Source organism: Eriocheir sinensis, chromosome 42 (assembly GCF_024679095.1).
Source record: "Eriocheir sinensis breed Jianghai 21 chromosome 42, ASM2467909v1, whole genome shotgun sequence".
In the NCBI taxonomy this organism is placed as follows: domain Eukaryota; kingdom Metazoa; phylum Arthropoda; class Malacostraca; order Decapoda; family Varunidae; genus Eriocheir; species Eriocheir sinensis.
The window spans coordinates 1,988,632-2,002,925 of NC_066550.1; the positions used below are offsets into that span (position 1 = coordinate 1,988,632).

Genomic DNA, 14,294 nt, shown 5'->3' on the forward strand with positions numbered 1-14,294 from the left:
GTACAACACGGACTGCAGCGTTTCTGGCACCTCACGGCCAACACCTGGTCACCTGCTGCGGCCAACACCTGCACCACCGCCCTGCTGTTTGCTTGTTCCCGTTGTTTCCGTGGTTCTTGTGCTTTGTCTTCATACTGTGTGAGTTCTAAGCAACGTTCTTGTGATGTAATACACTCCAGACTAGACTCTAGACCCCCCAAAATCTGCCAAAATTATAGGCCTGGTGTGTGTGTGTGTGTGTGTGTGTGTGTGTGTGACTGATTCCTCTCCTCCCCAGGATGTCCCTGGCCTCCTTGGTTCCCCTGGGCTGGGTGTACGTGTGTACCGGGACACTGACAACTGGGACTCCAAGCGCTACGCCTGATGGGGTGCGCCACCCTGCCATCACCCTGGACCCCACCACGGGGTGCCTCACCATGGGGGCCACCACGCAGGAGGGGAGGTGAGGCGGGGGGAAGGGGGGTTGAGGCAAGAGGAAAGGAAAGGGACATGTAGGAGGAAAAGGAAGGATAGATAGGAGGGAAAGGACGAAGGAGATTGGAGAGAAGGAAAGGGAAGGGAAGGGAGAGACAGGAGGGAAAGGAAGAAGGAGATTGGAGAGAAGGAAAGGGAAGGGAAGGGAGAGACAGGAGGGAAAGGAAGAAGGAGATTGGAGAGAAGGAAAGGGAAGGGAAGGGAGAGACAGGAGGGAAAGGAAGGAGATTGGAGAGAAGGAAAGGGAAGGGAAGGGAGAGACAGGAGGGAAAGGAAGAAGGAGATTGGAGAGAAGGAAAGGGAAGGGAAGGGAGAGACAGGAGGGAAAGGAAGAAGGAGATTGGAGAGAAGGAAAGGGAAGGGAAGGGAGAGACAGGAGGGAAAGTAAGGGATAGACAGGGAGGGAGGTAAGGAGGAGGGAAGGGAAGGGATGGACAGGAGGGAAAGGAAGAAGTAGATTGGAGGGAAGGGAAGGGAGAGGCAGGGAGGGGGAGGGGGGAGGAAGAAAGGAGAGTGTCAAGTAATACGTAGTGAGTCTGCCTGGCTTGGGAACATAGGAGGGAGAGTGACGCTTTAAATCTTTCCCAGGTATGAGCATAAGGGTGTATAAAGTAAGGGAGCGGCAGGGAGGGGTGAGGGGGATGGGGAGGAAGAAAAGGAGAGTGTCAAGTAATACGTAGTGAGTCTGCCTGGCTTGGGAACATAGGAGGGAGAGTGACGCTTTAAATCTTTCCCAGGTATGAGCATAAGGGTGTATAAAGGAAGGGAGAGGCAGGGGGGGAGGGGGAGGGGGAGGAAGAAAAGGAGAGTGTCAAGTCATACGTAGTGAGTCTGCCTGGCTTGGGAACATAGGAGGAGAGTGACGCTTAAATCTTTCCCAGGTATGAGCATAAGGGAGGTTAAGGAAGGCGGTGATGGGGAGGAGAAGGGAAGGAGATAGTAAAGTGGCTAGGGAGTGGCACACAGAGGAGGGAGAGAGTGAACCTTTCAAACTTTCCGGCATGAATATAAGGGAGGAGATGATGGTGGAGAGAGAAGGAAGGAACATTGTAGAGCAACAGTTAATCTGATGAGGCATGGAATGGCACAACGAGGAGGGGGAGAGTGACCCTTGGTCCTTGTTACAGGTGTGAGTTTTTTACAGTACAGGAAGGAAGTGCCGAGGCAGGGCCAGGCCGGGTGGTGGCTGGTGGAGGTGCGGGCCGTGAGTGCCAGGGTGCCACGCTGGAGGCGCCAGGTGGTGAGGGGAGGAGGAGGAGAGGGAGAGGAAGGGAAAGATGCAAAGGTTGGTGAGAATATGTGAAAAGTCAGTGGCTGAAAAGGACGAGGAAAGGAGAATGAATAAGGCAGAGGATAGGAAAGGAGAGGGAAGAAGGGAATGGAGGGAGAAGGAGGCAAAGAGTAAGAAAGGCAAAAGAAAGTAGAGGAAGCAGATGAGGTGAAGGAAGAGTGATTAAGAAAGAGTGAGGGAGGAAGGGAAGCGTTTATGGAGATAGAGGAACATAGAAGAGGAAATCCTTTAAGGGGAAGGAGAGGAAGGAAATATATAAGAACAGAGGAGGTGGAGGAGGAGGAGACAAGCTACAAGAGTAATGTGAGGAAAGGAGGTGAAAAGAAATTATATGAGAGTTGTTTGTGTTAAGAGAGAGAGGAGGAGGAGAATGCTTAAAGAAAAGATGAAGGAAACAATGAACAAGGAATGGATGCACAGGAAGATGATTTAGAGGAGAAGAGAGAGGAAAGTAGAGGTGGCTTAGGAGCTGAAAATGTACAGCAGAAGCAAGGAAGAGAAAACACCAAGCAGGAGAGAGAGAGAGAGAGAGAGAGAGAGAGAGAGAGAGAGAGAGAGAGAGAGAGAGAGAGAGAGGAAAAGAAGGAGTAAAGGAAGGAAGGAAGGAAATAGCCAATGGGACGTCTAAGGAGAAGGAAATTACAAAGAAAAGGGTAAAAGGAGAGAAAACAAGAGAAAAAAAGGAAAAAACAAAGTAAGAATAAGGGAAGAGAAGGAAGAGTGTGATTTGAGAGTGGAAGAAAAGAACAAAGACCAGGAAAAAAAAAGTAAACAAAAAAATACACTAGAATAATACACATCAATTATTTATTTATTTATCTATTTACTTATTTATTTATTTATTTATCTATTTATTTTTATTTATTTATTTATTTATCTATTTATTTGTATTTATTTATTTATTTATCTATTTTTTAATTTTTTTTATTTATTTTTATTTATTTTTATTTATTTATTTATTTATTTATTTTTTTTGTGTGTGTGTCAAGCAGTAAGCAATTCCTTCCGTCAGGGCAGCGAGTCGGTGCTGAGCCGCCTGGTGGAGGCCGCGGGTGTGTGGGTGACGGGGGGCGGCGCTGGGGTGGTGTGTGTGTGTGTGTGTGTGTCAAACAGTCAGCAATTCCTACCGTCAGGGCAGCGAGTCTGTGCTGAGCCGCCTGGTGGAGGCCGCGGGTGTGTGGGTGACGGGGGGCGGCGCGGTGGTGGTGTGTGTGTGTGTGTGTGTGTGTGTGTGTGTCAAGCAGTCAGCAATTCCTTCCGTCAGGGCAGCGAGTCTGTGCTGAGCCGCCTGGTGGAGGCTGCGGGTGTGTGGGTGACGGGGGGGCGGCGCTGTCTTCAAGATCTCCTCCTCCCCCTCATCATCATGGTCATCATCACCTCCACCAGGTCACTGTCTCCAAGATCTCCTCCTCCCCCTCATCATCATGGTCATCATCACCTCCACCAGGTCACTGTCTCCAAGATCTCCTCCTCCCCCTCATCATCATGGTCATCATCACCTCCACCAGGTCACTGTCTCCAAGATCTCCTCCTCCCCCTCATCATCATGGTCATCATCACCTCCACCAGGTCACTGTCTCCAAGATCTCCTCCTCCTTCATCGGGAAAAGGTAAGAATGTTTTGGTTTTATTTTTCTTTCTATTTTTCTTTTTTTGTGTGTGTAGAATGTTTGTATAGATTTGTGTTTATTCTCAAGAGCGCAATGTTCCATCTCTCTTCAGTTTTCATTGCATTATTATCGCACATTTTTGTTATTCTTGTGTTGTTTATTTAGTTATACATCTTTGTAGTTGGCATTTTGTGTGTTTGCTATTGTTATCCTCCTCCTTTTCCTCATCTTTTATTCACTGCAAACAATATAGAATCAAAGATGTGTAAATTTAATCAACTCCTTCTCCATATCTTTTTTTCTCTAAAGCACAATTTTTAAAAACCATATATCCATTTTCATTCTATTAACTATGGAATAAACACACAATCCCTAACTTCTTCTTTTTCTTCCCTCCTCCCTATTTATTCACCATCAACACACTGTCACACCCCAACTAACACCTCCTCTTCTCCTCCCCCCATAGCTGGGTGAGGCTGCGGGGGTCTCGGTGACGGAGGTGGGGGCGGGGGCGTGTCCTGAGGGGGCGGCAGCTGGATGTGCAGGCTGGTGTGTGCTGTGGCGGGGCTCAGCGAACACTTTGTCTTGGTGGCCGCAAACACCTCGTCCATCGTGGGGCCGCAGCTCAGCCTCCGCCCGGCCTGCAGCTGTGGGGCAGCGGCGGCGGCGGAGGAGGGGGAGGAAGAAGAGGAGAAGAAATAACACAAACACACACACACACACACACACACACACACACACACACACACACACACACACACATATGAAACACCTAATTTTTTTTGTTAATTTTATTAGTAATAAATATATATATATATATATATATATATATATATATATATATATATATATATATATATATATATATATATATATATATATATATATATATATATATATATATATATATATATATATATATATATACCCACTCACCACACCCACAGGACCCACTGGATTCAACCCACTGGATCTTGACATACCCCACATAGCCCCCAGCCACATACAAGGACCTCCCCCCCCCCTCCTTCCCTTCCCAGCCATATATGACCTTCCTCAGTGCTGGTGTGTCTGTTTTTGTTAATAAAAAATAATTGTTTAGTTTGTGTCTAACTTCCCCTATTTAAATAAAAAGAAGTTTACCTAGAAGTGATGAAGAGAGAGAGAGAGAGAGAGAGAGAGAGAGAGAGAGAGAGAGAGAGAGAGAGAGGAAAATGACAAATAAAAATTAAGAATGAAGAGAGACAGAGGAGAATGAGATAACAGGGGAGAGAGAGAGAGAGATTATGAACAGAGGAGGAGAAAGTATGATAAAGAAGAGAAAATGTAATGATGAGAGGAAGAGGGAGAAAGTAAGATAAAGAAGGGAAATAATAGAGAAAAATAGATGGATTGAGAGAGAGAGAGAAAAGCAATTGTATCAACACCCACCTACTCAACACATTGTGGAGAAGAGGAGGAGGAGAAGAAATATCGCATCAGTAAGAAAGACAGAAGTTAAGAATATGAGTGTGTGTGTTCCTTCCTTCTGTCCTTCCTTTTCCTTCCTTCCTCCCGTTCCCAGACTGTCAACAATAGACCTGGCTGGACCTTGACGAGTGGACTGTCCCGTGGTAGACTGGACTCCCTCTCTGGGCTACTCCTGGTGGACTGTGAACCTTGATGATCTGAGTCCTGTTAGTTGAGGTGTGTCCCTTCCTTCCTTCTTCCCTCCTTCCTTCCTTCCTTCCTTCCTTCCTTCCTTCCTTCATTCTTCCCTCTTTCCGTCCCCTCCCAGGATCTGCCGACAAGGGACTCGTTAGCAACATGTTCTATACTGTACAATACTGCAGCCATTAACGTCTGTATAAAATCAACAAACATGCCATTGAAGTACAAAAATGTGTATAATTTCAACATTGATCTCTAAGATGTAGGTGAAGTTTGAAGCGCTGGGGATGGTGTGGACATGTGTGGAGGAGAGAGAGGCAGGGTATATGAGGAGAAGGGGAGATGGTTTGGACATGTGGATGAGGGAAGATGCTGGGTATGTACAGGAGAAGGATGCTGGAGATGGTGTGGACATGTGTGGAGGGGAGGGAGATGCTGGGTATATCAGGATGCTGGAGATGGTGTGGACATGTGTGGAGGGGGGAGAGATGCTGGGTATATCAGGATGCTGGAGATGGTGTGGAGGGGGGAGAGATGCTGGGTATATCAGGATGCTGGAGATGGTGTGGACATGTGTGGAGGGGAGAGATGCTGGGTATATCAGGATGCTGGAGATGGTGTGGACATGTGTGGAGGGGGGAGAGATGCTGGGTATATCAGGATGCTGGAGATGGTGTGGACATGTGTGGAGGGGGGAGAGATGCTGGGTATATCAGGATGCTGGAGATGGTGTGGACATGTGTGGAGGGGAGGGAGATGCTGGGTATATCAGGATGCTGGAGATGGTGTGGACATGTGTGGAGGGGAGGGAGATGATGGGTATATCAGGATGCTGGAGATGGTGTGGACATGTGTGGAGGGGGGAGAGATGCTGGGTATATCAGGATGCTGAAGATGGTGTGGACATGTGTGGAGGGGAGGGAGATGCTGGGTATATCAGGATGCTGGAGATGGTGTGGACATGTGTAGAGGGGGGAGAGATGCTGGGTATATCAGGATGCTGGAGATGGTGTGGACATGTGTGGAGGGGAGGGAGATGCTGGGTATATCAGGATGCTGGAGGTGGTGTGGACATGTGTGGAGGGGGGAGAGATGCTGGGTATATCAGGATGCTGGAGATGGTGTGGACATGGGTGGAGGGGGGAGAGATGCTGGGTATATCAGGATGCTGGAGATGGTGTGGACATGTGTGGAGGGGAGGGAGATGCTGGCTATATCAGGATGCTGGAGATGGTGTGGACATGTGTGGAGGGGGGAGATGCTGGGTATATCAGGATGCTGGAGATGGTGTGGACATGTGTGGAGGGGGAGAGATGCTGGGTATATCAGGATGCTGGAGATGGTGTGGACATGTGTGGAGGGGGGAGAGATGCTGGGTATATCAGGATGCTGGAGATGGTGTGTACATGTGTGGAGGGGGGAGATGCTGGGTATATCAGGATGCTGGAGATGGTGTGGACATGTGTGGAGGGGAGAGATGCTGGGTATATCAGGATGCTGGAGATGGTGTGGACATGTGTGGAGGGGCGCGAGATGCTGGGTATATCAGGATGCTGGAGATGGTGTGGACATGTGTGGAGGGGAGAGATGCTGGGTATATCAGGATGCTGGAGGTGATGTGGACAGGTGTGGAGGGGGGAGAGATGCTGGCTATATCAGGATGCTGGAGATGGTGTGGACATGTGTGGAGGGGGAGAGATGCTGGGTATATCAGGATGCTGGAGATGGTGTGTACATGTGTGGAGGGGGCAGAGATGCTGGGTATATCAGGATGCTGGAGATGGTGTGGACATGTGTGGAGGGGGGAGATGCTGGGTATATCAGGATGCTGGAGATGGTGTGGACATGTGTGGAGGGGGGAGAGATGCTGGGTATATCAGGATGCTGGAGATGGTGTGGACATGGGTGGAGGGGGGAGAGATGCTGGGTATATCAGGATGCTGGAGATGGTGTGGACATGTGTGGAGGGGGGAGAGATGCTGGGTATATCAGGATGCTGGAGATGGTGTGGACATGTGTGGAGGGGGGAGAGATGCTGGGTATATCAGGACAAGGATCGTCACCAGGCTGAGACTCACCCTGCACTGCCTCCAGACTCCTGTTCTGTACACGTTCTGCCAGGGTGCTGTCCAGTGTCTGTCAGTTCACGGCTTGCCAATTGTGCCGCACCCCATGGCTTCTTGTCCTCTGGGGTGAGTGCCTCACCCCCACCCCCCAAAAAGACCACACAAGACCACTGCCTCACCTCCACCCCCCAAAAAGACCACACAAGACCACTGCCTCACCCCCACCCCCCAAAAAGACCACACAAGACCACTGCCTCACCCCCACCCCCCAAAAAGACCACACAAGACCACTGCCTCACCCCCACCCCCCAAAAAGACCACACAAGACCACTGCCTCACCCCCAGCCCCAAACAGACCACACAAGACCACTGCCTCACCCCCACCCCCAAAAAAGACCACACAAGACCACTGCCTCACCCCCACCCCCCAAAAAGACCACACAAGACCACTGCCTCACCCACACACCCATAGAGATAGAAAATTACATCACAAAATAGCCCACACAAGACCACTGCCTCACCCCCAACCCCCCAAAATACCACACAAGACCACTGCCTCACCCCCAGCCCCAAAAAGACCACAAAAGACCACAGCCTCACCCCCACCCCCAAAAAGATAGAAAATTACATCACAAAATAGCCCACACCAGACCACTGCCTCACCCCCACCCCCCAAAAGATAGAAAATTACATCACAAAATAGCCCACACCAGACCACTGCCTCACCCCCACCCCCAAAAAGATAGAAAATTACATCACAAAATAGCCCACACAAGACCACTGCCTCACCCCCACCCCCAAAAAGATAGAAAATTACATCACAAAATAGCCCACACAAGACCACTGCCTCACCGTCCAAAATTGACAGAGAACAGGTAAATAAAATGGAAAAGACACACCCACAAAACTACAGCTTCCCCTAAAAAGAATCAATAGAGAATAAGTAGAGAATATATATAAAAAAATACAAAACTGCTACTCCCAGAAAGAGAACAAGGGTCACATTCTCAAACACTTCAGCGCCCGAGCACACGTATCTGGCAAGGCTGTCATGGGAGTTTTGGGCATTTCCAGGGGTAGTTTTATGACCCTGGTGGTAGTTTGACCCTTCCTCTGTACCGTGAACCTAAGAAAACACTCTCTACTACTACTACTACTACTCTCCTTTTCAGTCTTTGTGAATTAGTTGATGTGAGGGTGTGATTTCCAGGGGTAGTTTTATGACCCTGGTGGTAGTTTGACCCTTCCTCTGTACCGTGAACCTAAGAAAACACTCTCTACTACTACTACTACTACTCTCCTTTTCAGTCTTTGTGAATTAGTTGATGTGAGGGTGTGATTTCCAGGGGTAGTTTTATGACCCTGGTGGTAGTTTGCTCTGTACCGTGAACCAAAGAAAACACTCTCTACTACTACTACTACTACTCTCCTTTTCAGTCTTTGTGAATTAGTTGATGTGAGGGGTGGAAGGAAGCATCTGAGAACACCAACCTAAGTAATAGACAGAATCAATGCATGAGAAAGAATAAGTAGAGGACAGACACTGGGCAACACACAGACAAACATTTACGCACCGTACAAATGTGCTCCCTGACGTCGGAGTGTACCTTCTGGTGGACGAGGAGGCGCTGCTGGGTGCACGTCTTGTAGGTGTGGCAGATCCCGCAGCTCAGGAGGTCATGTCCAGCGCGTGATCCTTGCAGAGGTGAAGCTGACCCACCGACCACTGCAACACACACACACAGGTTCATTACGCGTCACAAAACGGGTCATGAAACAAAACAAAAATAAAAAGCATCAATCCCAAGTTACAAAGGGTTAAGAATTAGTCACATTATATTTTTCAAGACATTTCTCTTCACGATACTCCAAGACAAATTCACCTTCACCTCCTTACCTTATCACACCTGAAGCCACACTGGGAGCAGGAGAAGCCCTCTCGCCGCCCTTCCCGCCCCGCCTGTGGCACTCCCTATGGGCCTCAGATTGGCCTCCGAGGAAAACTTGTAGTACTTGCAGGTGGACAGAGAACTCCTGGTGGGGAGGAAACGAGTGGTCTGAGTTACCTGGGATTGTTAAAAGGGAAAGATAAATAGGGGAACAAAAGAGACTGAACAGTAGGGAAAGAAGAAGAATTAGAAGCAAAAAAACAAACAAGAAGCAAGAAGTAAAGTTGCTATTATTCTATATAAGGAAGGAGTGGTTTGAGTTACCTGAGATTATTTGAGGGAAAGATAAAGAGGAGAATGAGAGACTAAACAGCAAGATAAGATAGGGAACCAGAAACAAGAATTAAAGGTAAAGTAAAGGTTGAGTTACTATTACCTGTAACGGTGGTGTGAGGTACCGAGACTGTTTGTAAGGGAAAGGTAAATAAGGGGAATGAGGGAGGCTGCACAGTAAGTAAGGAAGGGAACCAGAAACAAGGAACAACAAACAAGAAATGAAAGAAACAGTAAAGGTAAAACAAACAATATTTAAGGAGTATTCTGAGGTACCCGAGACTGTTTGTAAGGGAAAGGTAAATAAGGGGGAATGAGGGAGGCTGCACAGTAAGTAAGGAAGGGAACCAGAAACAAGGAACAACAAACAAGAAATGAAAGAAACAGTAAAGGTAAAACAAACAATATTTAAGGAGTATTCTGAGGTACCCGAGATCATTGGTAAGGGAAAGGTAAAACAAGGGGAATGAGAGAGGTTGAATAGTAAGGAAAGGAAGGGAACCAGAAACAGGGATTAAAAGGGAAGTAAAGGTAAAGTTACGACTATTACTGCAACTACAACCATTACTACTACTACTACTACTACTACTACTACTAGCAAGGATTAAATGGGGTGATAAATTCTACACTAAGTGGGTGAAATACTGGAATGGGTTAAGAGGTGCTGAGGAAACTTTTCACATCTTTCCTCCTTTCTCTAATCTCAATACTACTGTTACTTCCTCTACCAACACTACTACTACTACTACTACTACTACTACTACTACTGCTACTACTACCACTCCTACTCAGCCCCTTCCCACACCCCTAAGGGACCTACTTGTGCTTCTTCTCCACCTCCACGGAACACACAGGTTTTGGCCGTTGTTTCTGCAGCCAAAACTGTTCCTGCAGAGCCCTCGGAGTCCTCACCTTCCTCTTGCCCTCCACCTCCTCCCCCTCCTCTCCTCCACCTCCACCTGGACCTGTAGTCTCTTCCTGTGAGTGGGTAATGAAGGGAAAGCAAGGTGAGCAGAAGAATATAGGGATGACATAGAACAAAGTGTAGTGTGGGCATTATTCATAAAGATTTGATAGGAAAGTGTGCATAGCTAGGAACAGGAAGGTAAGAAAAAATGAATAAGGACTAAAAAATGAAGTCGAGGGAAGTGAAGGGAAAGCAAGGGAGGGAGGGAGTGATACAAGGAGAATAGAGAAAAGGAGAGGACTGGAATGAGCTAAGGAGAGAATTCAAGGATGAGGAAAAGGAGGCCAAAGAGAAGAAGGAGGGAAGGAAGGAAGGAAGGAAGGAAGGAAGGAAGAAGGATAAGAAACAAAAGAGCATGGAAAGGGGAAGACATTAACAGTAAGGCACAACCCTGGGATTTAAATAGCTCGATAAACAAAGGGGTCTTATAACAACAGAGAAACAGGGCCGGAATGAAGGCGACTGAATGGCAGGAGAAACAGAGGACTGAGCTGCACTTATAGACAGACACACAAGAAAGATGACAGAAAAAGGACGCACAAGAATTTGGAGATGACAGAAGAAGGAGGCACAAAAGAAGAGAAGGAAAGAAGGGATGGAGAAAGGGCATGAAGAGGAGGGAAAAAATGAAGAGGGCAGTGGACACAAGAGGACTTTTATGAGTAAGATGGGTGAAGAGTAAGAGAGGGAGAGAGCAGTGCCATAAAGTGAAAAGGAAACACTGAAAATAGTTAAAAGTAAAAACAAACTCCACACAGACACAAGAGCAGGTAAGGCACACACTAACGACACTGACCTGGCCAGGTGAGCGTGCCTTCCTGTGGCCCATGAGTGTGCCGGGCTGGGGCGGGTACTTCACCTGGCTGCCCCGGGGGGGGTGCTGCCCCGGACCACCTCCCCGCGGCCTCCTGCTGGGGTGCTCCTGTAGGGTGAAGGGGCGAAGGGAAATAAAATGAGGGGTGGAGCAGAATGTGAGGGAGGAAGAGGAACAAAAGGGGCATGAAGGAGAATAATGGGAGGGAGAAGAAGAGGGGATCAATATGGGGGGTGGAGCAGAATGTGAGGGAGGAAGAGGAACAAAAGGGGCATGAAGGAGAATAATGGGAGGGAGAAGAAGAGGGGATCAATATGGGGGGTGGAGCAGAATGTGAGGGAGGAAGAGGAACAAAAGGGGCATGAAGGAGAATAATGGGAGGGAGAAGAAGAGGGGATCAATATGGGGGGTGGAGCAGAAGGTCAGTTTTATATTTCTTTGTTACAGGAAGGGAGGCAGCTCAAGGCGACATAAATAAGGCTAAACAAAAACACTGCCCACTGGAGGAAATTACTTCATATAAAATTGAATGAAGCCTAAATGTCAGCGATAAATTTCCCTTTTTTGTAGTGTGGAAGGATGAAAGGAAAGAGGTGACCTAACTAAGATGAATGGGAAATAGTGACACAAGACTGAGGGAAGGGAGGAGGTGATAAACGGAGACAGGAATGAAGATGGAAGGAAAGGCAGAGGCATGGAGGGACATAAGAGAACAGAGATAAATGGGAACAGTGGATGGAAGTGGATATTAGAGGAAAAGGTGGGAAGGGAGGAACTGATAAAAGGAGCAAGAAGGAAAGTGAGAAGAGATGGGAGGAGAGGAATGGAGCGAGAGAAGAGCCTCACCTTACTTATATGTTCCTTGCACTCCCTCGGGCCCAGGAAGTCCTCGGAGCAGAACCCACACCAATGGATGCTGATCTCCCCTGTTGGGACACAAAGGATCGGTTACCCTTACATGACCTTAGATGACCTCAAGTGACCTTACACCATAACCAACTCATCTTGAACTCAATTGGATATTTTGTTGATGTTAGATGACCTTAAATACTTCCTTTACTTTCTTTTATGTGTAAGGAATAAGAGAAAAATGTAAAGACTTTGAAAAATTAAAACTTGAAAATTAATCTCAAAAAATCTTGCACACCACCAGCTTACTTAAATTTGTTTATTGTGGAAGAAATAAGAAAAAATATGGTCTTCCAGAAATAAAAGCTTAGCCTGAATATTATATTATACTAGAATGCATGCATGTACGAGTCAGGTTATCTTACTGAAACTTAATATCAAGATGAATAGTTAAAGCAAAAATTAGACCAAAGTTAAACAAGTCAGAGCATGTATAAAGAAGTAAAGCTTTAATTCAGTCCTGCAAATATTTCCTTCTATAGGTACACATACACAAGGATACTATAAAATCATCATCATTTCGTTTAATGTCCGTTTTCACTCTTCCTGAGCGGTTGGACGCTTTATGGCTCTCCTCCATTCTACTCTGTCTTCTGCTTGATGCTCATCCAATCCCAGCAATGCCAAGTCTTCCTGTATACACCTTCTCCACGTTTTCCTAGGTCTACCAACTGGCCTCCTTCCTTCTACCTCTAAATTCTCCACAACTCCCAACACTGTATCCTCACCTGCTCTCTTTACATGTCCAAACCATCAGAGTCTTTCCTTCTGAGCACTGTTTCCAGGTCCTCTACTCCACATCTGTTAGCTACATCTGCACTGGACACCCTGTCTTGCCACCTGATCCCCGCCATATACCTCAGCATTCTGCAATCACTTGCTCTCAATACCTCCATCAATTTTAGAGTTAGCGCCCATGTTTCTGCTCCATACAACATCACTGATCTAATACACGCTTGGCACACCCCTGCTCTGCTCTTTAAGGGATGCTGTGATTCACAAGTAGACCAGCCACCTCCTCCACTTTAACCACGCTGCCGCCACTCTCGCTCTCACTGTCCTCTCCACTCCTGCCTCACAGTCCAGAACATCTCCCAAACAACAGAAATGTTCTACCTCATCTGGCTTTCCTCCATTCACCTCTAGTTCATCCCTCTCAGTTTCTTGGCCTTGCTGTCTCCTTACACAAGCTGGGCATGTAAAATTCTGCTCTCCTCTTACATTTCTGAGGCCTGAGCATCTAAGGTGGCACCACTGCCTGCAACATGTGCACAAGACAGAATTAACACCTCCTCCTTCCCACAGCATCCACATGGATATTTCCCTCATTTAATCTTTTCTCTTGCTTCTTTTCCAGTCACCATGTAGCCTACTTTTTTACATAGTAATTTTCAAACCTCTCTCCTCCATTCCTTCCTTCCATTTATTAAACTTTTCTTTCACTTCTTCTGCCGTCTCTGCATTTACTACCAAGTCATCTGCAGACAGCAGCTCCCATGGTGCCTCTCCTTGCTTCCCTTGTTGCCTCCTCCATTACTGTTATAAACAAGAGCGGGCTAAGGGCAGATCCATGGTGAACCCCACTCCAATTTTGAACTCATCTGATGTTCCCACCACTGTTTTCATCCTCTATTTTCTACCTTCACATAGTCCCATCACCGATTCGACCAATCTTTCTGGTACTCTTTGCCTTCTCAATGCCCATCTTAGAATTTCCCTTGGTACTCTGTCAAATGCCTTCTCTAGATCTACAAAAACATGATACAATCTCCTCCTCTGCTCCATAAACCTTTCCTGAAGCCCTCTCATAGTATATATTGCTTCACTTGTTTATCTCCCAGGGCAAAAGCCAAACTGACATTTAGCAATTCTTATTATCCTTCTCAGCCTCTTCTCCAGGACTTTTTCATATACCTTCATGCCATGCTCCAGTAACCTTATCCCCCTAGAGTTACCACATTTCAAAGCATCTCCTTTCCCTTTAAAAATGGGTATAGTGCAGCTTCCTTTCCAAGCTTTTGGTAAACGCGAAAAAGTGTTGGTTTGTGAGAAATATGGAGACAGGTGTCCAGTGTTGCTTTACACAAACAAATAAAAAGCTATTACTTACATAGAATTACATAGAAAATCAGACCACACAGACCCCATGGTCCAGACTAGGTGGTCTGTTCTTAAACCTAAGTGATTCTACATTAATCATTGGGCATCGAAAAATTAAATAAATCAAAAATTCATCATGAGGTGTTTTATTACGTCCCACTGCCACTCAGCGAGCGATGATGGCGGAATCT

At 46.9% G+C, this 14,294-nt stretch overlaps 1 protein-coding gene and 1 long non-coding RNA gene across 6 annotated transcripts in view; one reads left to right on the plus strand and one right to left on the minus strand.

Annotated features, from left to right (window-relative positions):
• The window catches only part of LOC127009807 (uncharacterized), a 130,861-nt gene that overhangs the window by 17,445 nt on the left and 99,122 nt on the right, over positions 1 to 14,294 (minus strand). The window contains exons 7-8 of one of the 5 annotated variants that reach the window (XR_007762393.1): positions 8,699 to 8,817; positions 4,592 to 5,155 (exon numbers count right to left, since the gene is read on the minus strand). The gene's annotated coding sequence lies outside the window, so the exon portion shown is untranslated. Of the gene's footprint in view, positions 1 to 2,892; positions 3,690 to 4,591; positions 5,156 to 8,665; positions 8,818 to 14,294 lie in introns of those variants that run through there. The other 4 variants (XR_007762399.1, XM_050883170.1, XM_050883169.1 and 1 more) reach the window with 4 other exon arrangements.
• Positions 326 to 3,239, plus strand: LOC127009814 (uncharacterized). The gene is made up of 2 exons (XR_007762407.1): positions 326 to 442; positions 2,778 to 3,239. It is a non-coding gene; the product is annotated as an uncharacterized LOC127009814 (long non-coding RNA).